Here is a 25,256-nt window from a genome sequence, read left to right as displayed (position 1 = left end):
ACATTTTTATTAAATAATTAGTATAAAATATATATATACTCAGACATAAGTATTTCAAATCACAAAGAGAAGCCTCAAATAATCAGTCACCATGGACATAGTGACTGAGATACCAGAACCTTACCCATCTGGTGACCCACGAGTGTGCAAAACTCCTATAGTAGGCTTTAAACAAACACTATAGAGACAGATATAAATACAACGATGTAAATACTGTATGTATAAAGTGTAAGGGAGCATCATACGATGTTAAGCTCCACTCATTCTGAACATAAAATTCGTTCAGAATGAGCGCGTAAGAAGCAGCTCCCATTGATTTAAATGGGTGCCGGCGTGTCGGCATACGCGCTCTACCCATTCAAATCAATGGGAGGCTTTTTTCCTTATTGCTTTCAATCTGATACGTGCGTATTACATTGAAAGCAATAGGGAAAAAAGCAGCCCATTGAATTGACTGGGTAGCGCGTATGCTGGCACCTATTCAAACCAATGGGAGCCGCTTCTTACGCGCTCATTCAGAACAAATTTTACGTTCAGAATGAGCGGAACGTAACATTGTGTGAATGCTCCCTAAGAGGTTCAGATGCAAACAAGACTACAATAACCCAAATGGTTAGCTATACATAATGGACTGCTGACATGGTGAAAAATATAAGAATATGCCAGCAATTATAATAAATAGTGACACAAAGTATGCATATCTACTGCCATAATATGATGTCCGAGGGGAAAGTCACCAAACAGGGAATCCAGCGAAGGAATACCTGTCCATTACGCAGCACTTACTGAAGGAAATTAATGGGTCTGTAGAAGCACCAGCAGCTCATATTGTCTATGTGCCATCTGTACTGTTCAACCACGCTCCTGGCACATGCACGCGTTCATGTGTATGTGGCCTAAAAGTATAAAAAAGATCAGTAAGTAAGAAAGTAAATGAGTTTGCACTTCACATACATTAATGGGAAAATAGAGGTGAAGGGTATGGAAAAAATGCAAAGCTTATAGATATTCCCATGTAATATTACAGATAACTATACTGTGGCATACAGCTTCATCTCAACTCTTTGAATCAATTATGCTGTGTTCTGTGATAAAATATACCACTATTCTGATATCTTATGTTGTTGGATGACCTTTGGGGTCTCTTCATTCCAGAGCCTCGTAGCGACTCTTACTGCTGCATTGCCTATAGTTATGCCTCTGGTGCAATGCAGGGATAACCCCATCATATAAGAACAGACAGAAAGAGGGATTTGCTAAATTTATAGGAGATTTCAAAAGAGAAATTATGCATATTTTTGACAAACCAGTTAAAGAGATACACAGAGATTGGGTCCATTCATAAACATTAAAAAAATACCAAGAATAGATTTGAGTACATTTTCCCAAATGTAAATAATTATCATTGAACATACTGTAGATATTTATAAATAACAACCAGGAACAACATCTGCAAGGAGTTTGCATGTCCTCCCCGTGATTGTGTGGATTTCCTCCCATACTACAAAGACTTACTGATAGGAAAAAAAAAAAAAAAAAATATATATATATATATATATATATATATATATATATATATATATATAAAGAAAAAATAATAATTGCAGAAGCACCAGCAAATCTGGGAATTATCTCACAAATTGCACGGCAGAAACCCCTCTCCAGGCAAAAGGGTTTGCAATAGAAAAAACAATCTGGTCTGTCAGCAACTTGTATGGATGGAAAATGTCCTTTTATTGGAAAAAGCAGTACACCACGTATCGGTTCACACTGGGACCTTTCTAAAGTGCACTTGAGAAAGGTCCCTGTGTGGACCGATATGTGGTGTACTGCTTTTTCCAATAGAAGGACATTTTCCATCCATACAAGTTGCCGACATACCGGATTGCTTTATATATATATATATATATATATATATATATATATATATATATATACAGTCCTATGAAAAAGTTTGGGCACCCCTATTAATCTTAATCATTTTTAGTCCTAAATATTTTCGTGTTTGCAGCAGCCATTTCAGTTTGATATATCTAATAACTGATGGACACAGTAATATTTCAGGATTGAAATGAGGTTTATTGTACTAACAGAAAATGTGCAATATGCATTAAACCAAAATTTGACCGGTGCAAAAGTATGGGCACCTCAACAGAAAAGTGACATCAATGTTTAGTAGATCCTCCTTTTGCCTCTAGTCGCTTCCTGTAGCTTTTAATCAGTTCCTGGATCCTGGATGAAGGGATTTTGGACCATTCCTCTTTACAAAACAATTCAAGTTCAGTTAAGTTTGATGATCTCCGAGCATGGACAGCCCGCTTCAAATCATCCCACAGATGTTCAATGATATCCAGGTCTGGGGACTGGGATGGCCATTCCAGAACATTGTAATTGTTCCTCTGCATGAATGCCTGAGGATTTGGAGCGGTGTTTTGGATCATTGTCTTGCTGAAATATCGATCCCCGGCGTAACTTCAACTTCGTCACTGATTCTTGAACATTATTCTCAAGAATCTGCTGATACTGAGTGGAATCCATGCGACCCTCAACTTTAACAAGATTCCCGATGCCGGCATTGGCCACACAGCCCCAAAGCATGATGGAACCTCCACCAAATTTTACAGTGGGTAGCAAGTGTTTTTCTTGGAATGCTGTTTTTTTTTTAGAGCCATGCATAACGCCTTTTTGTATGACCAAACAACTCAATCTTTGTTTCATCAGTCCACAGGACCTTCTTCCAAAATGAAACTGGCTTGTCCAAATGTGTTTTTGCATACCTCAGGGGACTCTGTTTGTGGCGTGCTTGCAGAAACGGCTTCTTTCTCATCACTCTCCCATACAGCTTCTCCTTGTGCAAAGTGCGCTGTATTGTTGACCGATGCACAGTGACACCATCTGCAGCAAGATGATGCTGCAGCTCTTTGGAGGTGGTCTGTGGATTGTCCTTGACTGTTCTCACCATTCTTCTTCTCTGCCTTTCTGATATTTTTCTTGGCCTGCCACTTCTGGGCTTAACAAGAACTGTCTCTGTGGTCTTCCATTTCCTTACTATGTTCCTCACAGTGGAAACTGACAGGTTAAATCTCTGAGACAACTTTTTGTATCCTTCCCCTGAACAACTATGCTGAACAATCTTTGTTTTCAGATCATTTGAGAGTGGGCTGTCCATGCTCGGCAACCATCAAACTTAACTGAACTTGAATTGTTTTGTAAAGAGGAATGGTCCAAAATACCTTCATCCAGGATCCAGGAACTGATTAAAAGCTACAGGAAGCGACTAGAGGCAAAAGGAGGAGCTACTAAATATTAATGTCACTTTTCTGTTGGGGTGCCCATACTTTTGCACCGGTCAAATTTTGGTTTAATGCATATTGCACATTTTCTGTTAGTACAACAAACCTCATTTCAATCCTGAAATATTACTGTGTGCATCAGTTATTAGATATATCAAACTGAAATGGCTGTTGCAAACCCCAAAATATTTAGAACTAAAAATGATTAAGATTAATAGGGGTGCCCAAACTTTTTCATAGGACTGTATATATATATATATATATATATATATATATATATATATATCCTATTAATATTATAAATGTGAAAGTTTGTGAGTTTGGATGTTTGTGGGGTTGTGTGTTTGGATGTTTGGATGTTTGTTCCTCAATCACGCAAAACCCACTCGACCGATTTGGCTGAAAGTTTCCACAAACATAGTTAATACACCCTATTGCGCAATAGGCTACTTTTCGTCACAATAGCACACATACGTTTGTGCCAGGACCCCCACAAAACCCAAACTCACACCACCATCTCTGCAATCTCGCACACTTTGGACCATAGCAAGCCCCAAAATTCCTATTGCCCTCTACAGCCTCGCCCCTAACCCCACACAATCTCATATACATATACTTTACCACTTTGCCCCTCCCCTTAACAATACTCCAGGAGGCTCTCTTTAACGCTCCGGAGCAGCCATGTTTGCCGACCCCCACTGCTCTGACAATCCGCGACACCGCCCACCCATGTCAATACCCCTAGGCGGTCTAATAAATGCAAAAAAAAAGTTTAAAAAAAAGTAAAAAAAATATAAAAACAAATAAAAAGGATTAAAAATTCAAATCACCCCCCTTTCCCTAGAACACATATAAAAGTAGTTAAAAACTGTGAAACACATACATGTTAGGTATCCCCGTGTCCGAAATCGCCCGCTCTACAAAGCTATACAAATATTTTTCCTGTTCGGTAAACGCCGTAGCGGGAAAAATGCTCAAAAGTGCCAAACCGCCGTTTTTTCACTCTTTTGATTCTGATAAAAATTTGAATAAAAAGTGATCAAAGCAATAACATTTCCCGAAAATGGTAGAACTAAAAAGTACACCTGACCCCGCAAAAAAAAACACCCTATACATCCCCGTACACGCACGTATAAAAAAGTTACGCCTGTCGGAATATGACGACTTTTCAAAAAAAAAAAATGTTTTAACACAGTTTTGTTTTTTTTTAAGGGGGTCAAAATGTAAATAAAACCATATAAATTTGGTATCCCCGGAATCATAACGAAACACAGAATACAGGGGACATGTCATTTTGGTTGCACAGTGAACGCCGTAAAACCAAAGCCCCTAAGAAAGTCGCAGAAATGCATTTTTTGGTCAAATCCACCCCATTCAGAATTTTTTCCCTGCTTCCCAGTACATTATATAGAATAAACAATGGTGGCATCATGAAGAAAAATTTGTCCCAAGAAAAATTAAGACCTCATATGGCTCTGGGAGCGGAGAAATAAAAAAGTTATGGGGTTTAGAAGGAGGGGAGTCAAAAATGAAAAACCAAAATCAAAAAATGCCATCGACGGGAAAGGGTTAACTTCAAATACTTCTGTCCCAAAGTCACTATGTAAAGTTTCTCACAACACCGTATATATAGCAGCTCAAATACAAAGTAACTTCAACACAAAAGTCTCACGTATTCTCTGAATTACAGCAAAAACAAGATACAAAGTTACATTTCATATCCCATCCCTTATACACACTACGAAAACCTTACCCACGCCTGTATATACCCACTTCTACAATCACCGCAGACGAAGTCGCGGGTACCAGCTAGTATATATATATATGTGTTACAGGCAAAGTACGGAATGCAAGCATTCTATTGAATGCCTGGCGTTTTTAGGCAAAGTGTGAAATGAGAGAATCGTTACATACTTTGCCTAGGCATCCTATAGAATGCCTAATACTATTTAGGCTAAGTATGAAAAAGTGAAATCGAATCAGAATGCCATTTCCCAAAACATTTCGAATGACAATGAAAGTTGGACAAAACCAAAAACTTTATTAAAGGCCAAATTGTTGCCTTTCTTATTAAGGGAAGCAAATCTTTCCACCCCCCCCCCCCCAAAAAAAAAGAAAAAAAAAAGAAATTCAAATGAACCTACTTGTTGCAACATGGTAGGCTCGAATAACATTTCGAATTACATTTCATGACATTTTTCATGCAAAGACATCTCAAATTTTGGCACTTTGTTTTACACATACATTGACAAATTCTTGGCTGCTGCCACTGGACTGAGCAATTGCATCTGACCGGAGAGGAATTTCATGGTCAGGAAGTGGGACAGAGAGATCATGACTAGAGATGAGCGAACAGTAAAATGTTCGAGGTTCGATATTCGTTTAGAGTAGCCCCTCAATATTCGACTACTCTAATCGAATATTGAACCCTATTATAGTCTATGGGGGGAAAATGCTCGTTTCAGGGGTAGGCAACGTTCGATCAAATTATACTTACCAAGTCCATGAGTGAGGGTCGGGCTGGATCCTCCGAGCAGTCTTCTCCTTGCAGCGTCCCCGCGGCGTCTTCCAGCTCTTCGTTCACTCTGCCAGGCATCGGGCCTGGGCAGAGCCGACTGCACATGCCCGCACTACAAGCAGACATGCGCAGTCGGCTCTGCCCAGGCCCGATGCCTGGCAGAGTGAATGAAGAGTCGGAAGACGCTGCGGGGAAGCTGCACGGAGAAGACTTCTAAAGGTAGGAGAAGAACCAGCGTTGATTGGCCGACTGTATAGCATTCGGCCAATCAATGCTGGTTCTGCATTGAACTTTTACATTTGAACAGCGAGTGGCACTCGATCGAGTACGAGTATTTTGAATACCGTAGTATTCGATCGAATACCTACTCAATTGAGTACTACTCGCTCATCTCTAATCATGACTGACAGAGATTTTAACAAGTGGTCCAATTAATACAAAAACAATAACGTGAATGGCAATTTTTCTGATATAAATATAAAATCCAACTTTATTAGATTCTGATTAAAAACACATATAAAGTGATAACACACTAAAAGGTGCACAGCAGATCGAGCAACAATCCCAAATTTACATAGGGTACCAATGATAACTCAGTGGCCACTACACAGGATTGTGCTCATCTAGCAAAACAAAGTGTATACTGCTTACAGAGGAATTACAGTTTCACTTGATAATTCAGACACTAATGGTTTAATAGTGGGACAATTTCAGTAGGAGGATTCTAAATTGAATTATTGCACTCTATCTAGAAACACCTGCCCTTTATTCTATCATGGAGACACAGGAAGGATTGCTAATGTAGATCACACCGAATAGTGGCCCATGTCTACAGCGAATTCCCTAATATTCTCACTGCACGCTTCCAGGTCTATTCCACATAGATAACTCTAGCATTCCCTATCACAATCTCTTATCTGTTTCATACTTTGCTGGCTTCTCGTCAGGCGTTTTATAGAATGCCTAGGCAATGTGTGAAATGACGAATCATTTCATACATTGCCTGCTAGTTTTAGGCATTATATAGAATGCATACAGTCAATAATGGCAGAACCAGCTGTATTCGATTAATATAATTCAAAATACCTATGGCCCGATCTGGTGTGTGACAGCACTCTTAGGGTGGGGACACCTCATATACCGAACACAGTTATTACTGTACTCAGTTCTGGGACCACAGCTCCTTTACCTTATAAGTAAATGAGACACTTATTAATTCCAGGCTATTTCTCATTACTGGACTTTCACAGTTAGGCCTGGTTCACATCAGTGTTCGGTATTCCATTCAGGGAGTCCCCTTGGGGACTCCCCCCGAACAGAAACCTATATACATTAAAAAGCAGTTAGCTAAGAAACCACATGGACCGAAACATGCGGAGAGAAAATTGCTGCTTTTAACCGCAAAGACTGTAGGCATCATGACAAGGGAATGTCTCCACTGTTGAAATGGTCTTAGCACATTTTATATGAATCACTTGTGATTTCACTTTTTCACATCTAAGGGACATATACTAATTTCTTCTACTTTTTGAAACATTTAATATTGCTTAAGTGTTATGGCACCAGTGAGCGTCAATGCTGACTAAATCTACTATCCTCAGTGATTCCAATGTTAGCCAATAGAAGCGGGTGATGTATTATTATACAAAAATAATATTATTACAGAGCCTTGCTTCTATGAAATTCATGCTGAGCCCAAGTTTCTAAAAGAAAATCCAACATTGTTGACCACAGCAACCAATTAAAATCTATATAATTACAAGCTTCGCTTTGAAAGATTGTTACAGGCAACCAAACCTGTTGTGATAGTTTTGATAAATTACCGCACCCAGATTTTAGACAACTGAAAATGGAAAAAATATTTTATGCTGATTAAAACTTCCCAGGTGGAAGTGGAAAGGAATATCATTGTCACTAGCTCTGTACATCATAGAAACAGAACGTAAAACGCCCAGTAGGAGCCAGACTAAGATGTATCCATCATTATTATTATCAAATCGGTCCTTCTCCACAGTACCGTATGTGTAATAGAGAGATTTTCCTTCTGTAAAAAATGGTGTGCAGTGTAATTTGCAACTTTTATTATTTGTGTGAATAACCCTCTGTAAACTATTATCTCTTGGCATATCATGAAGCTGCAGTCCATAGCACTTACCAAATAACCAACATTACACACATTTCTAAGTTTTACTAAAACACACAGGGATATCTGTATATAAAATATCTCAGTGTTATTGTTGCTTCGGTGATTATAAGTCAGCTGGATAGCATATAGCATTCTCTCTTTCTCGACCCTGGAGTTATTCACCGGCCCCACCCCCTTCAATTGTTGCCCCTCCCCTGCTGGAACAGGAGTAGACTTCACATGGTTAATAAAAAATAATAGAACAAAGAAACCCCTCTCCTTCCCTATTCTCATGGGACAGTGTGCAATATGGTACTCACCTGATTGGACCCAGTGCTGAAGTCCTCTGTGAGGAGTAGGGCGTACTCTCCAACATTCTGCTTGCTTGGTTGGTTTTCACAGATTATTCACCCATTCACACTGCACATTTTGCAAGTCACCTACTGGAGCTATTCGCTGGAAAACAAAGGGAGACATCAGGTCTTTTGCTGTACTGCAATACTTGATGAAAACAGCAAAGAGAGGATCTCCAAGCCCTTGGGAAGAGACATCATGCTTGCCCTGGTACAGGGAATGCAATGGCTACCTTCTAGGACACATATAACTGCTAAGAAGTCTGGCTGGTGCTTAGGATCCAGCTAAGGGTCAGTGTAGACGGAGTCCATCTTAAAATCAGCCTCCAAAAAAAGCCTCCCAATAGAACTATGTTGGGAGGCTTTTTTGGAGGATGATTTTGAGGCGGATTCAGTGTCAAAATCAGCACTATAAAACTCTGTGTGCACCAACCCTTAGTAGTCAGGGGTGCTAATGTGTCTACTTGCCTCAATCAATGCTCTCAAGCAAGTTCTATAAAATAAAAAAAACAATAACTAAAAAACTATTCTGGTAAAATATGGTACATACATTCTTGTGTACCACACTGTTGCAGAATTCTTTTTAATCATTATTATTTGTAATTTTCTGCAGCTTCATATATCATGATCTCGTTTGGGAATAATACTTTTTTTTGTGTTAGTATTTTGGTGTTCTCAAGTTGTTTGTTTTTTGGACCATAAGATTTGGATTTTGGACCTGTTATTCTGCTGCAATTGATTTCTTAATTTCTATAAGCTCTCTTGCTGTGTAACCCTTAGATGTAACTCCATTTCACCTATTGAGAGCAATTGTGTGATCCAGTTCCTAGAAGCCTCCCAATGTTTTTAACAAGAAATTTGTAAGATATCCTGTAAATCTTGTAAATTAATTAAAATCCAATAAAGGAGATTTGCCAAAAAAAATGATCCAGAATTCCGTTGTATGGGCACTTGCACATACAGCTGAAAGAAGTGATCGCTCATTAATGGAATTAGTGAGTGATCTGGGCAACGGCGTGCGTGCCAAAAGAGAGGGTTCTGAGTGCCATAGGTTCGCCATCACGAGACTAGACTGTCTAATAATGTGACCAATTTATTAGAGATGAGCGAACAGTGTTCTATCGAACTCATGTTCGATCGGATATTAGGCTGTTCGGCATGTTCGAATCGAATCGAACACCGCGTGGTAAAGTGCGCCATTACTCGATTCCCCTCCCACCTTCCCTGGCGCCTTTTTTGCTCCAATAACAGCGCAGGGTAGGTGGGACAGGAACTACGACACCGGTGACGTTGAAAAAAGTAGGCAAAACCCATTGGCTGCCGAATACATGTGACCTCTAATTTAAAAGAACAGCGCCGCCCAGGTTCGCGTCATTCTGAGCTTGCAATTCACCGGGGACGGAGGTTTCCGTCCAGCTAGCTAGGGCTTAGATTCTGGGTAGGCAGGGACAGGCTAGGATAGGAAGGAGAAGACAACCAACAGCTCTTATAAGAGCTAAATTCCAGGGAGAAGCTTGTCAGTGTAACGTGGCACTGACGGGCTCAATCGCCGCAACCCAGCTTTCCCAGGATCCTGAATGGAATACACTGTCAGTGTATTCCCGTATACCCGATATATACCCCGATACCCGTTCCAACGGTGTGCCCCCCCACCTTCACCCCAGAAATACCCTGCAAGTCCCCTAGCAATAGAATTGGGGCTATATACACCCACAATTTTTACTACTGGTATACAGTGCCATTGTCTGACTGGGAATTCAAAGAATATATTGGGAATACAAATACCCTCATTTCTTGCTACTGCCATATAGTGCCAGTTTCTGACTGGTAATTCAAAGAATATATTGTGGTTACGTGCACCCACAATTTTTACTACTGGTATACAGTGCCATTGTCTGACTGGGAATTCAAAGAATATATTGGGAATACAAATACCCTCATTTCTTGCTACTGCCATATAGTGCCAGTTTCTGACTGGTAATTCAAAGAATATATTGGGGTTACGTGCACCCACAATTTTTACTACTGGTATACAGTGCCATTGTCTGACTGGGAATTCAAAGAGTATATTGGGAATACAAATACCCTCATTTCTTGCTACTGCCATATAGTGCCAGTTTCTGACTGGTAATTCAAAGAATATATTGGGGTTACGTGCACCCACAATTTTTACTACTGGTATACAGTGCCATTGTCTGACTGGGAATTCAAAGAATATATTGGGGTTATAAATACCCTCATTTCTTGCTACTGCCATATAGTGCCAGTTTCTGACTGGTAATTCAAAGAATATATTGGGGTTACGTGCACCCACAATTTTTACTACTGGTATACAGTGCCATTGTCTGACTGGGAATTCAAAGAGTATATTGGGAATACAAATACCCTCATTTCTTGCTACTGCCATATAGTGCCAGTTTCTGACTGGTAATTCAAAGAATATATTGGGGTTACGTGCACCCACAAGTTTTACTACTGGTATACAGTGCCATTGTCTGACTGGGAATTCAAAGAATATATTGGGGTTATAAATACCCTCATTTCTTGCTACTGCCATATAGTGCCAGTTTCTGACTGGTAATTCAAAGAATATATTGGGGTTACATGCACCCACAATTTTTACTACTGGTATACAGTGCCATTGTCTGACTGGGAATTCAAAGAGTATATTGGGAATACAAATACCCTCATTTCTTGCTACTGCCATATAGTGCCAGTTTCTGACTGGGAATTCAAAGAATATATTGGGGTTACGTGCACCCACAATTTTTACTACTGGTATACAGTGCCATTGTCTGACTGGGAATTCAAAGAGTATATTGGGAATACAAATACCCTCATTTCTTGCTACTGCCATATAGTGCCAGTTTCTGACTGGTAATTCAAAGAATATATTGGGGTTACGTGCACCCACAATTTTTACTACTGGTATACAGTGCCATTGTCTGACTGGGAATTCAAAGAATATATTGGGGTTATAAATACCCTCATTTCTTGCTACTGCCATATAGTGCCAGTTTCTGACTGGTAATTCAAAGAATATATTGGGGTTACGTGCACCCACAATTTTTACTACTGGTATACAGTGCCATTGTCTGACTGGGAATTCAAAGAGTATATTGGGAATACAAATACCCTCATTTCTTGCTACTGCCATATAGTGCCAGTTTCTGACTGGGAATTCAAAGAATATATTGGGGTTACGTGCACCCACAATTTTTACTACTGGTATACAGTGCCATTGTCTGACTGGGAATTCAAAGAATATATTGGGGTTATAAATACCCTCATTTCTTGCTACTGCCATATAGTGCCAGTTTCTGACTGGTAATTCAAAGAATATATTGGGGTTACGTGCACCCACAATTTTTACTACTGGTATACAGTGCCATTGTCTGACTGGGAATTCAAAGAGTATATTGGGAATACAAATACCCTCATTTCTTGCTACTGCCATATAGTGCCAGTTTCTGACTGGGAATTCAAAGAATATATTGGGGTTACGTGCACCCACAATTTTTACTACTGGTATACAGTGCCATTGTCTGACTGGGAATTCAAAGAGTATATTGGGAATACAAATACCCTCATTTCTTGCTACTGCCATATAGTGCCAGTTTCTGACTGGGAATTCAAAGAATATATTGGGGTTACGTGCACCCACAATTTTTACTACTGGTATACAGTGCCATTGTCTGACTGGGAATTCAAAGAATATATTGGGGTTATAAATACCCTCATTTCTTGCTACTGCCATATAGTGCCAGTTTCTGACTGGTAATTCAAAGAATATATTGGGGTTACGTGCACCCACAATTTTTACTACTGGTATACAGTGCCATTGTCTGACTGGGAATTCAAAGAGTATATTGGGAATACAAATACCCTCATTTCTTGCTACTGCCATATAGTGCCAGTTTCTGACTGGGAATTCAAAGAATATATTGGGGTTACGTGCACCCACATTTTTTACTACTGGTATACAGTGCCATTGTCTGACTGGGAATTCAAAGAATATATTGGGGTTATAAATACCCTCATTTCTTGCTACTGCCATATAGTGCCAGTTTCTGACTGGTAATTCAAAGAATATATTGGGGTTACGTGCACCCACAATTTTTACTACTGGTATACAGTGCCATTGTCTGACTGGGAATTCAAAGAGTATATTGGGAATACAAATACCCTCATTTCTTGCTACTGCCATATAGTGCCAGTTTCTGACTGGGAATTCAAAGAATATATTGGGGTTACGTGCACCCACAATTTTTACTACTGGTATACAGTGCCATTGTCTGACTGGGAATTCAAAGAATATATTGGGGTTATAAATACCCTCATTTCTTGCTACTGCCATATAGTGCCAGTTTCTGACTGGTAATTCAAAGAATATATTGGGGTTACGTGCACCCACAATTTTTACTACTGGTATACAGTGCCATTGTCTGACTGGGAATTCAAAGAGTATATTGGGAATACAAATACCCTCATTTCTTGCTACTGCCATATAGTGCCAGTTTCTGACTGGGAATTCAAAGAATATATTGGGGTTACGTGCACCCACAATTTTTACTACTGGTATACAGTGCCATTGTCTGACTGGGAATTCAAAGAATATATTGGGGTTATAAATACCCTCATTTCTTGCTACTGCCATATAGTGCCAGTTTCTGACTGGTAATTCAAAGAATATATTGGGGTTACGTGCACCCACAATTTTTACTACTGGTATACAGTGCCATTGTCTGACTGGGAATTCAAAGAGTATATTGGGAATACAAATACCCTCATTTCTTGCTACTGCCATATAGTGCCAGTTTCTGACTGGTAATTCAAAGAATATATTGGGGTTACGTGCACCCACAATTTTTACTACTGGTATACAGTGCCATTGTCTGACTGGGAATTCAAAGAATATATTGGGGTTATAAATACCCTCATTTCTTGCTACTGCCATATAGTGCCAGTTTCTGACTGGTAATTCAAAGAATATATTGGGGTTACGTGCACCCACAATTTTTACTACTGGTATACAGTGCCATTGTCTGACTGGGAATTCAAAGAGTATATTGGGAATACAAATACCCTCATTTCTTGCTACTGCCATATAGTGCCAGTTTCTGACTGGGAATTCAAAGAATATATTGGGGTTACGTGCACCCACAATTTTTACTACTGGTATACAGTGCCATTGTCTGACTGGGAATTTAAAGAGTATATTGGGAATACAAATACCCTCATTTCTTGCTACTGCCATATAGTGCCAGTGTCTGACTGGGAATTCAAAGAATATATTGGGGTTACGTGCACCCACAATTTTTACTACTGGTATACAGTGCCATTGTCTGACTGGGAATTTAAAGAGTATATTGGGAATACAAATACCCTCATTTCTTGCTACTGCCATATAGTGCCAGTTTCTGACTGGGAATTCAAAGAATATATTGGGGTTACGTGCACCCACAATTTTTACTACTGGTATACAGTGCCATTGTCTGACTGGGAATTCAAAGAATATATTGGGGTTATAAATACCCTCATTTCTTGCTACTGCCATATAGTGCCAGTTTCTGACTGGTAATTCAAAGAATATATTGGGGTTACGTGCACCCACAATTTTTACTACTGGTATACAGTGCCATTGTCTGACTGGGAATTTAAAGAGTATATTGGGAATACAAATACCCTCATTTCTTGCTACTGCCATATAGTGCCAGTGTCTGACTGGGAATTCAAAGAATATATTGGGGTTACGTGCACCCACAATTTTTACTACTGGTATACAGTGCCAATTTCTAACTAGGAATTCAAAATGCGCAAGGCTCCCGGAAAGGGACGTGGACGAGGCCGTGGGCGAGGTCGGGGGAATGGTTCTGGGGAGCAAGGTAGCAGTGAAGCCACAGGGCGTCCCGTGCCTACTCCTGTGGGGCAGCAAGCATTGCGCCACTCCACAGTGCCAGGGTTGCTTGCCACATTAACTAAACTGCAGGGTACAAACCTTAGTAGGCCCGAGAACCAGGAACAGGTCTTGCAATGGCTGTCAGAGAACGCTTACAGCACATTGTCCAGCAGCCAGTCAGACTCTGCCTCCTCTCCTCCTATTACCCAACAGTCTTGTCTTCCTTCCTCCCAAAATTCCGAAGCTTTACAGAACAATAACCCAAACTGTCCCTGCTCCCCAGAGCTGTTCTCCGCTCCTTTCATTGTCCCTCAACCTGCCTCTCCACGTCACGATTCCACGAACCTAACAGAGGAGCATCTGTGTCCAGATGCTCAAACACTAGAGTCTCCTCCATCTCCGTTCGATTTGGTGGTGGATGACCAGCAACCCACCCTCATCGACGATGATGTGACGCAGTTGCCGTCAGGGCATCCAGTTGACCGGCGCATTGTGCGGGAGGAGGAGATGAGACAGGAGTTGGAAGAGGAAGTGGTGGATGATGAGGACACTGACCCGACCTGGACAGGGGGGATGTCAAGCGGGGAAAGTAGTGTGGATGTTGAGGCAGGTGCAGCACCAAAAAGGGTAGCTAGAGGCAGAGGCAGAGGTCAGCAGCTTAGGCGAAGCCAGGCCACACCCGGAATCTCCCAAGATGTTCCAGTTCGTACCCAGCCCCGAAAAACTCCCACCTCGAGGGCACGTTTCTCGAAGGTGTGGAGTTTTTTCAAGGAATGCGCCGAGGACAGATATAGTGTTGTCTGCACAATTTGCCTCTCGAAATTGATTAGGGGCTCTGAGAAGAGCAACCTGTCCACCACTTCAATGCGCCGTCATTTGGAATCCAAGCACTGGAATCAGTGGCAGGCAGCAACGGCAGGACAAAGGCCGCCTGCCGTTCACGCCACTGCCACTGCCTCTGCCACTGCCTCTGCCTCTGCCACTGCCACTGCTGACTGTGCTGGCGATGCACTCCAGAGGACGAGCCAGGACACCACTTCATCTGCCTCCGCCACTTTGTTGACTTCTACCTCATCCTCCCCTGGTCCTGTCTTATCTCCTTCTCCTGCACCATCAAAGGCACCATCAGGCGTTTCTTTACAACAACCCACCATCTCTCAGACATTGGAGCGGCGGCAGAAATACACTGCTAACCACCCACACGCGCAAGCCTTGAACGCCAACATCGCTAAACTGCTGGCCCAGGAGATGTTGGCGTTCCGGCTTGTTGAAACTCCCGCCTTCCTGGACCTGATGGCAACTGCGGCACCTCGCTATGCCGTCCCTAGCCGTCACTACTTCTCCCGGTGTGCCGTCCCCGCCTTGCACCAGCACGTGTCACTCAACATCAGGCGGGCCCTTAGTTCCGCGCTTTGCACAAAGGTCCACTTGACCACCGACGCGTGGACAAGTGCATGCGGACAGGGACGCTACATTTCACTGACGGCACACTGGGTGAATGTAGTTGAGGCTGGGACTGCTTCCCAAACTGGCCCGGTGTACCTCGTCTCCCCGCCTAACATTCCTGGCAGGGACACGAGAAGAACACCCCCCTCCTCCTCCTCCTCTACCGCCTCCTCCTCCGCCACCGCCTCCTCCTCCGCCACCGCCTCCTCCTCCGCTGTTAGATTGACCCCAGCTACGAGTTGGAAACGTTGCAGCACTGGCGTTGGTAGACGTCAGCAGGCTGTGCTGAAGCTGATCAGCTTGGGGGACAGACAGCACACTGCCTCCGAGGTGAGGGATGCCCTCCTCGATGAGACGGCAATATGGTTTGAGCCGCTGCACCTGGGCCCAGGCATGGTCGTTTGTGATAACGGCCGGAACCTGGTAGCAGCTCTGGAGCTTGCCGGACTCCAACATGTTCCATGCCTGGCCCACGTCTTCAACCTAGTGGTGCAACGTTTCCTAAAGAGCTACCCCAATGTTCCAGAGCTACTGGTGAAAGTGCGGCGCATGTGCGCCCACTTTCGCAAGTCGACAGTAGCCGCTGCTAGCTTAAAATCTCTCCAGCAACGCCTGCATGTGCCACAACACCGGCTTTTGTGCGACGTCCCCACACGCTGGAACTCAACGTTTCAGATGTTGAATAGAGTGGTTGAGCAGCAGAGACCTTTGATGGAATACCAGCTACAAAACCCTAGGGTGCCACAAAGTCAGCTGCCTCAGTTTCACATCCATGAGTGGCCATGGATGAGAGACCTTTGTGACATCCTACGGGTCTTTGAGGAGTCCACAAGGAGGGTGAGCTCTGAGGATGCGATGGTGAGCCTTACAATCCCGCTCTTGTGTGTTCTGAGAGAATCCCTGATTGACATCAGGGATAACTCAGATCACACAGAGGAGTTAGGGATAGCATCCGATCCGTCACAGCTGGAGAGTAGGTCCACACATCTGTCCGCTTCACTGCGTTTAATGGAGGAGGAGGAGGAGGAGGAGGAGGAAGAAGAGTTGTCCGATGATGTGATGGTGATACAGGAGGCTTCCGGGCAACTTCGAATCGTCCCATTGTTGCAGCGCGGATGGGTAGACATGGAGGATGAGGAGGAAATGGAGATTGAACTTTCCGGTGGGGCCAGAGGAGTCATGCCAACTAACACTGTGGCAGACATGGCTGAGTTCATGTTGGGGTGCTTTACAACCGACAAGCGTATTGTCAAAATCATGGAGGACAACCAGTACTGGATCTTTGCTATCCTTGACCCCCGGTATAAAAACAACATCTCGTCTTTTATTCCGGTAGAGGGGAGGGCCAATCGCATCAATGCTTGCCACAGGCAATTGGTGCAGAATATGATGGAGATGTTTCCAGCATGTGACGTTGGCGGCAGGGAGGGCAGTTCCTCCAGTAGGCAACCAAGTTCTCACCGGTCCACACAAACGAGGGGCACACTGTCTAAGGTCTGGGACACCTTGATGGCACCCCCTCGCCAAAGTGCCGCCACGGAGGGTCCTAGTGTCACCAGGCGTGAGAAGTATAGGCGCATGTTGCGGGAATACCTTTCCGACCACAGCCCTGTCCTCTCCGACCCCTCTGCGCCCTACACGTATTGGGTGTCGAAGTTGGACCTGTGGCTTGAACTTGCCCTATATGCCTTGGAGGTGCTGTCCTGTCCTGCCGCCAGCGTCCTATCTGAGAGGGTGTTCAGTGCAGCCGGTGGCATCATCACTGACAAGCGCACCCGTCTGTCAGCTGAGAGTGCCGACCGGCTCACTTTGATAAAAATGAACCACCACTGGATAGAGCCTTCATTTTTGTGCCCACCTGTGTAAAGCACCCCAACATGAAACTCCATGTCTGTACTCAACCTCTCCAATTCCTCCGCATCCTCATACTCATCCACCATAAGCGTTGCACAATTCTGCTAATACTAGGCTCCCTCCAACATGATTTCCCCCAACTCTGCTGGTTAGAGGCTCCCTCCACCCTGATTTCCACCAACTCTGCTGGTTAGAGGCTCCCTCCACCCTGCTTTCCCACAACTCTGCTGGTTAGAGGCTCCTTCCACCATGAATTTGCCAAAACTGGGCTGTTTAGAGGCTCCCTCCACCATGAATTGGTCCAAACTGGGCTGGTTAGAGGCTCCCTCCACCATTAATTGGTCCAAACTGGGCTGGTTAGAGGCTCCCTCCACCATGAATTTGCCCAAACTGGGCTGTTTAGAGGCTCCCTCCACCATGAATTTGCCCAAACTGGGCTGTTTAGAGGCTCCCTCCACCATGAATTGGTCCAAACTGGGTTTTTTAGAGGCTCCCTCCACCATGAATTGGTCCAAACTGGGCTGGTTAGAGGCTCCCTCCACCATGAATTGATCCAAACTGGGGTGGTTAGAGGCTCCCTCCACCATTAATTGGTCCAAACTGGGCTGGTTAGAGGCTCCCTCCACCATTAATTGGTCCAAACTGGGCTGGTTAGAGGCTCCCTCCACCATTAATTGGTCCAAACTGGGCTGGTTAGAGGCTCCCTCCACCATGAATTTGCCCAAACTGGGCTGTTTAGAGGCTCCCTCCACCATGAATTTGCCCAAACTGGGCTGGTTAGAGGCTCCCTCCACCATGAATTGGTCCAAACTGGGGTTTTTAGAGGCTCCCTCCACCATGAATTGGTCCAAACTTGGCTGTTTAGAGGCTCCCTCCACCATTAATTGGTCCAAACTGGGCTGGTTAGAGGCTCCCTCCACCATGAATTGGTCCAAACTGGGTTTTTTAGAGGCTCCCTCCACCATGAATTTGCCCAAACTGGGCTGTTTAGAGGCTCCCTCCACCATGAATTTGCCCAAACTGGGCTGGTTAGAGGCTCCCTCCACCATGAATTGGTCCAAACTGGGGTTTTTAGAGGCTCCCTCCACCATGAATTGGTCCAAACTTGGCTGTTTAGAGGCTCCCTCCACCATTAATTGGTCCAAACTGGGCTGGTTAGAGGCTCCCTCCACCATGAATTGGTCCAAACTGGGTTTTTTAGAGGCTCCCTCCACCATGAATTTGCCCAAACTGGGCTGTTTAGAGGCTCCCTCCACCATGAATTGGTCCAAACTGGGTTTTTTAGAGGCTCCCTCCACCATGAATTGGTCCAAACTGGGCTGGTTAGAGGCTCCCTCCACCATGAATTGGTCCAAACTGGGGTGGTTAGAGGCTCCCTCCACCATTAATTGGTCCAAACTGGGCTGGTTAGAGGCTCCCTCCACCATGAATTGGTCCAAACTGGGCTGGTTAGAGGCTCCCTCCACCATTAATTGGTCCAAACTGGGCTGGTTAGAGGCTCCCTCCACCATGAATTTGCCCAAACTGGGCTGTTTAGAGGCTCCCTCCACCATGAATTTGCCCAAACTGGGCTGGTTAGAGGCTCCCTCCACCATGAATTGGTCCAAACTGGGGTTTTTAGAGGCTCCCTCCACCATGAATTGGTCCAAACTTGGCTGTTTAGAGGCTCCCTCCACCATTAATTGGTCCAAACTGGGCTGGTTAGAGGCTCCCTCCACCATGAATTGGTCCAAACTGGGTTTTTTAGAGGCTCCATCCACCATGAATTTGCCCAAACTGGGCTGTTTAGAGGCTCCCTCCACCATGAATTGGTCCAAACTGGGGTGGTTAGAGGCTCCCTCCACCATTAATTGGTCCAAACTGGGCTGGTTAGAGGCTCCCTCCACCATTAATTGGTCCAAACTGGGCTGGTTAGAGGCTCCCTCCACCATGAATTGGTCCAAACTGGGGTTTTTAGAGGCTCCCTCCACCATGAATTGGTCCAAACTTGGCTGTTTAGAGGCTCCCTCCACCATTAATTGGTCCAAACTGGGCTGGTTAGAGGCTCCCTCCACCATGAATTGGTCCAAACTGGGTTTTTTAGAGGCTCCCTCCACCATGAATTTGCCCAAACTGGGCTGTTTAGAGGCTCCCTCCACCATGAATTGGTCCAAACTGGGGTGGTTAGAGGCTCCCTCCACCATTAATTGGTCCAAACTGGGCTGGTTAGAGGCTCCCTCCACCATTAATTGGTCCAAACTGGGCTGGTTAGAGGCTCCCTCCACCATGAATTGGTCCAAACTGGGGTTTTTAGAGGCTCCCTCCACCATGAATTGGTCCAAACTTGGCTGTTTAGAGGCTCCCTCCACCATTAATTGGTCCAAACTGGGCTGGTTAGAGGCTCCCTCCACCATGAATTGGTCCAAACTGGGTTTTTTAGAGGCTCCCTCCACCATGAATTTGCCCAAACTGGGCTGTTTAGAGGCTCCCTCCACCATGAATTGGTCCAAACTGGGTTTTTTAGAGGCTCCCTCCACCATGAATTGGTCCAAACTGGGCTGGTTAGAGGCTCCCTCCACCATGAATTGGTCCAAACTGGGGTGGTTAGAGGCTCCCTCCACCATTAATTGGTCCAAACTGGGCTGGTTAGAGGCTCCCTCCACCATTAATTGGTCCAAACTGGGCTGGTTAGAGGCTCCCTCCACCATTAATTGGTCCAAACTGGGCTGGTTAGAGGCTCCCTCCACCATGAATTTGCCCAAACTGGGCTGTTTAGAGGCTCCCTCCACCATGAATTTGCCCAAACTGGGCTGGTTAGAGGCTCCCTCCACCATGAATTGGTCCAAACTGGGGTTTTTAGAGGCTCCCTCCACCATGAATTGGTCCAAACTTGGCTGTTTAGAGGCTCCCTCCACCATTAATTGGTCCAAACTGGGCTGGTTAGAGGCTCCCTCCACCATGAATTGGTCCAAACTGGGTTTTTTAGAGGCTCCCTCCACCATGAATTTGCCCAAACTGGGCTGTTTAGAGGCTCCCTCCACCATGAATTGGTCCAAACTGGGGTGGTTAGAGGCTCCCTCCACCATTAATTGGTCCAAACTGGGCTGGTTAGAGGCTCCCTCCACCATTAATTGGTCCAAACTGGGCTGGTTAGAGGCTCCCTCCACCATGAATTTGCCCAAACTGGGCTGGTTAGAGGCTCCCTCCACCATGAATTGGTCCAAACTGGGTTTTTTAGAGGCTCCCTCCACCATGAATTTGCCCAAACTGGGCTGGTTAGAGGCTCCCTCCACCATGAATTGGTCCAAACTGGGGTTTTTAGAGGCTCCCTCCACCATGAATTTGCCCAAACTGGGCTGTTTAGAGGCTCCCTCCACCATGAATTGGTCCAAACTGGGTTTTTTAGAGGCTCCCTCCACCATGAATTGGTCCAAACTGGGCTGGTTAGAGGCTCCCTCCACCATGAATTGGTCCAAACTGGGGTGGTTAGAGGCTCCCTCCACCATTAATTGGTCCAAACTGGGCTGGTTAGAGGCTCCCTCCACCATTAATTGGTCCAAACTGGGCTGGTTAGAGGCTCCCTCCACCATGAATTTGCCCAAACTGGGCTGTTTAGAGGCTCCCTCCACCATGAATTTGCCCAAACTGGGCTGGTTAGAGGCTCCCTCCACCATGAATTGGTCCAAACTGGGGTTTTTAGAGGCTCCCTCCACCATGAATTGGTCCAAACTTGGCTGTTTAGAGGCTCCCTCCACCATTAATTGGTCCAAACTGGGCTGGTTAGAGGCTCCCTCCACCATGAATTGGTCCAAACTGGGTTTTTTAGAGGCTCCCTCCACCATGAATTTGCCCAACCTGGGCTGTTTAGAGGCTCCCTCCACCATGAATTGGTCCAAACTGGGGTGGTTAGAGGCTCCCTCCACCATTAATTGGTCCAAACTGGGCTGGTTAGAGGCTCCCTCCACCATTAATTGGTCCAAACTGGGCTGGTTAGAGGCTCCCTCCACCATGAATTTGCCCAAACTGGGCTGGTTAGAGGCTCCCTCCACCATGAATTGGTCCAAACTGGGTTTTTTAGAGGCTCCCTCCACCATGAATTTGCCCAAACTGGGCTGGTTAGAGGCTCCCTCCACCATGAATTGGTCCAAACTGGGGTTTTTAGAGGCTCCCTCCACCATGAATTTGCCCAAACTCTGCTGGTTAGAGGCTCAATCCACCCTGATTTTCAAAACAAATGTTGGTGCCAACCTCAACTTACTACAAGGGCCAAATTCACTGCTGGTGACAAGCTCTCCTCACTGCAAGTGCCAAATACACATGTTTCAAGGTGTTTTCCTACTGTCAGAGAGGTGGTATTGAGTGTGTAAAGTGTGTAGTTGTTAGGCTGTGATGTTGGGGTAATAGAGGGTCTTTGGTGTGTTAGATGCCCCCAGACATGCTTCCCCTGCTGTCCCAGTGTCATTCCAGAGGTGTTGGCATCATTTCCTGGGGTGTCATAGTGGACTTGGTGACCCTCCAGACACGGATTTGGGTTTCCCCCTTAACGAGTATCTGTTCCCCATAGACTATAATGGGGTTCGAAACCCGTTCGAACACACGAACATTGAGCGGCTGTTCGAATCGAATTTCGAACCTCGAACATTTTAGTGTTCGCTCATCTCTACAATTTATCACTCACTGTTATTGAACTGGCACATTGTAATACTGTCTAGTGTAACTTTCTAACTTTTTGATAGTTTTATTAAATCAGCCTCAGTATATTAGTTCATACAAAAATAATGAAATATCCATATTTCTGGTTATTATTATAGAAAAGTTATTTTAGTTGGAATTTTGTACATAGCATAAACGCCATTTTTTTTCAATGTATTTACATCAGATAACTGGCATAACTGTATTCATGACCCGCATTGTGTCATCAGTCGCATCAGGTCATGTCCACAATGGTACTCACAATCAAGTGTTCTCTCAACTCCAGTATATATGCACACATGCATACAAGTCTTTATAAAGACAGAAGATTGCATTATCAGTATATATGTAACATATTATATTATACAGTATTTTAGATGTACACCTTAAACCCTAGTATATATGATCACACAATCTGGAATTATGCGAGGCACATCTCAAAGTCTTCTTTGGATTTCACTTAAATTAGTCTGTACAGCAGTTTCGCAACTTAACAATGAAATAACATGCACAACAGATATTATAGTACACTTTATTATATTAGTTCTCCTGAGAGATGACCTAATACTTATGCATGCGATAAATGTGAATGAAAAAGTAATAAACAGATCCTGAAAAAGAGTTAATGTCTTAAGGGAGTGAGTAAAGTAAGGATAAAAAAAATGAAGGGACAAGTGTGACAGCATAAGTTGTATTAGCCATGAGATGAGTAATATAGTGTCTGAGCTGTGTCTATATAAAGACAGGAAAAGATAGCTATCCATCACACTTCATTCAAACTAAGAGCAACTCCAAAAGGTAAGGATCCTTATGCATTCCTACTTCTGGAATTAAGATTTGCACTGTCATGGTTATTCAAGTATTTTAGGATCTAGCAGATTGTACAATGACTCAGATTTACTGATTTAGATGTGAACAAAATACTAGTGCAAAGTTATTCCTACAACCTTGTATTCTTATGAATGGAATATTTGTATTAATATGAACTTTTAGACTTCTAATATTCTAATACTTTCATATGGCTCCTGTGGTATCAGTATATGCTGATATATTCACATTTAGATTATTTTACTGTGTACATGTGAGATCAGTTTATATAACAAAATCTGGAAGTTACCTGCTCTGCAAATGACAAAGAAGTGAGTTTATGCTTTCAATAATATAAATTCATTGTCTATTGTTAGACATACATTCCTAATCCTTATCATGACATTATATACATTGTCTGTTCTTTCAGGTCTGTAGTAGTATAGGATGACCCATTCACTAAGGGCCTGTATCCACTCTTAATATAGTATACCATAATACTAATAAGTATACATTCATGGTCTGTTATTTCTGGACATAATTGAATATAATACATTGTTATAACAGTACATGTGGTGTCCAAGTCTGTATTATGCAGCATTTCACCAAATATGTCATTGCATTATATATCTTTGTGAGTAAGGCCCATATATCAGAGCAGGTTTAGTCCCACAAGTTTTTTTTGTACTAACCATGGTGTATTAAATACATGCATATGTTTCTAGATACAAGATATGGAATTTGTCAGTGCAAATCTATGTGATATCCCATCTATAGAGCATTCGTATAGACAGAAGCTTTGCTTCAGGTGTGATTCCTGAAATCAAAGGCCAAATCTTAGGAAGAAAGTTAGATTACATTTAATGATTTTATATTTGACCATTATGCAAACAAGTCTATAGTCGTATAAATATGTGTAAATGATAATAAGGTTAAGCGCTCACTGAATGCTGACGGCCTTCACAAAACTCACAATACATCTGCTGCTTATGGACACAAGGGTTTCTTTCATTATGGAAGAAAGCCAATCTGCTTGGCAAATTCTTCAATACAAAATCATTGCGCACAACATCTCACGTTTAGAATACCTAAAGGTAATTTTTGTGGTAATTCTAGCTCATCTATGTGGAATAAAGGATAAAATAATAACAAGAATAATGATATTAATTTATTAGTTATATAGTGGCGACAAATTCTGCTGCACTTTACAAATCACCTAAAAGCATATCAAATATCTATAAGCATATCTATCTATATATCTAATATCTAACTATCTATCTATCTATCTATCTATCTATCTATCTAATATCTATCTATCTATCTATCTATCTAATATCTATCTATCTATCTATCTATCTATCTCCTATCTATCTATTATCTATCTATCTATCTATCTATCTATCTATCTAATATCTATCTATCTATCTATCTATCTATCTAATATCTATCTATCTATCTATCTATCTATCTCCTATCTATCTATTATCTATCTATCTATCTATCTATCTATCTCTATCTATAAGCATATCTATCTTTAAGCATATCTATCTATCTAATATCTATCTATCTATCTATCTATCTATCTATCTGTCTGTCTGTCTGTCTGTCTGTCTGTCTATCTATCTATCTATCTATCTATCTATCTATCTATCATCTATCTATCTCCTATCTATCTATCTATCTATCTATCTATCTATCTATCTATCTATCTAATATCTATCTCCTATCTATCTATCTATCTATCTATCTATCTATCTATCTATCTAATATCTATGTATCTATCTATCTAATATCTATCTATCTATCTATCTAATATCTATGTATCTATCTATCTAATATCTATCTATCTATCTATCTATCTATCTATCTATCATCTATCTAAATATATATAAAATCTATCTTCACCCTATAGCTCAGCATTACAGCTAGTATTCATTGCTATATAATCCTTGCCTTGTCTTTAATGCTAAGGACTCATTTTTTGAAAAAAGTAAAGCAAGAACTCTTAAAATTCACATATTGCCTAAGTTTACTTTGTTTTGAACACAAGACATAGGATAAGGATTCTCACACTAGGAAATAAATTAATGCAAAACATAAACCCATTTGCCAGTTTATCCCCCTCCACCTACTTATATACATACCGTCACCTATGTAATATATGACATAATAAAAGATACCTTTACAATAAGTGTACGTAGCAGTCAGAGTAACAGAGCTTCAGGAACTGCCAGAAGACGTTCTGGTAAACAATTGCTCAGACTCCAATATGCTCACGTTTTCGTGTCTG

General features: G+C 42.8%; 1 long non-coding RNA gene across 1 annotated transcript; it reads right to left on the bottom strand.

Moving 5' to 3' along the window:
* Positions 1-410: 410 nt before the first annotated feature.
* On the bottom strand, positions 411-25,256 carry LOC142204925 (uncharacterized). Its single transcript, XR_012716162.1, has 3 exons — positions 25,147-25,256; positions 8,257-8,392; positions 411-896 (listed from the first exon to the last, which is right to left on the bottom strand). It is a non-coding gene; the product is annotated as an uncharacterized LOC142204925 (long non-coding RNA).

The sequence above is a fragment of the Leptodactylus fuscus genome, chromosome 5 (assembly GCF_031893055.1).
Source record: "Leptodactylus fuscus isolate aLepFus1 chromosome 5, aLepFus1.hap2, whole genome shotgun sequence".
In the NCBI taxonomy this organism is placed as follows: Eukaryota; Metazoa; Chordata; class Amphibia; order Anura; family Leptodactylidae; genus Leptodactylus; species Leptodactylus fuscus.
This window is presented reverse-complemented; position numbering and strand designations above follow the sequence as displayed.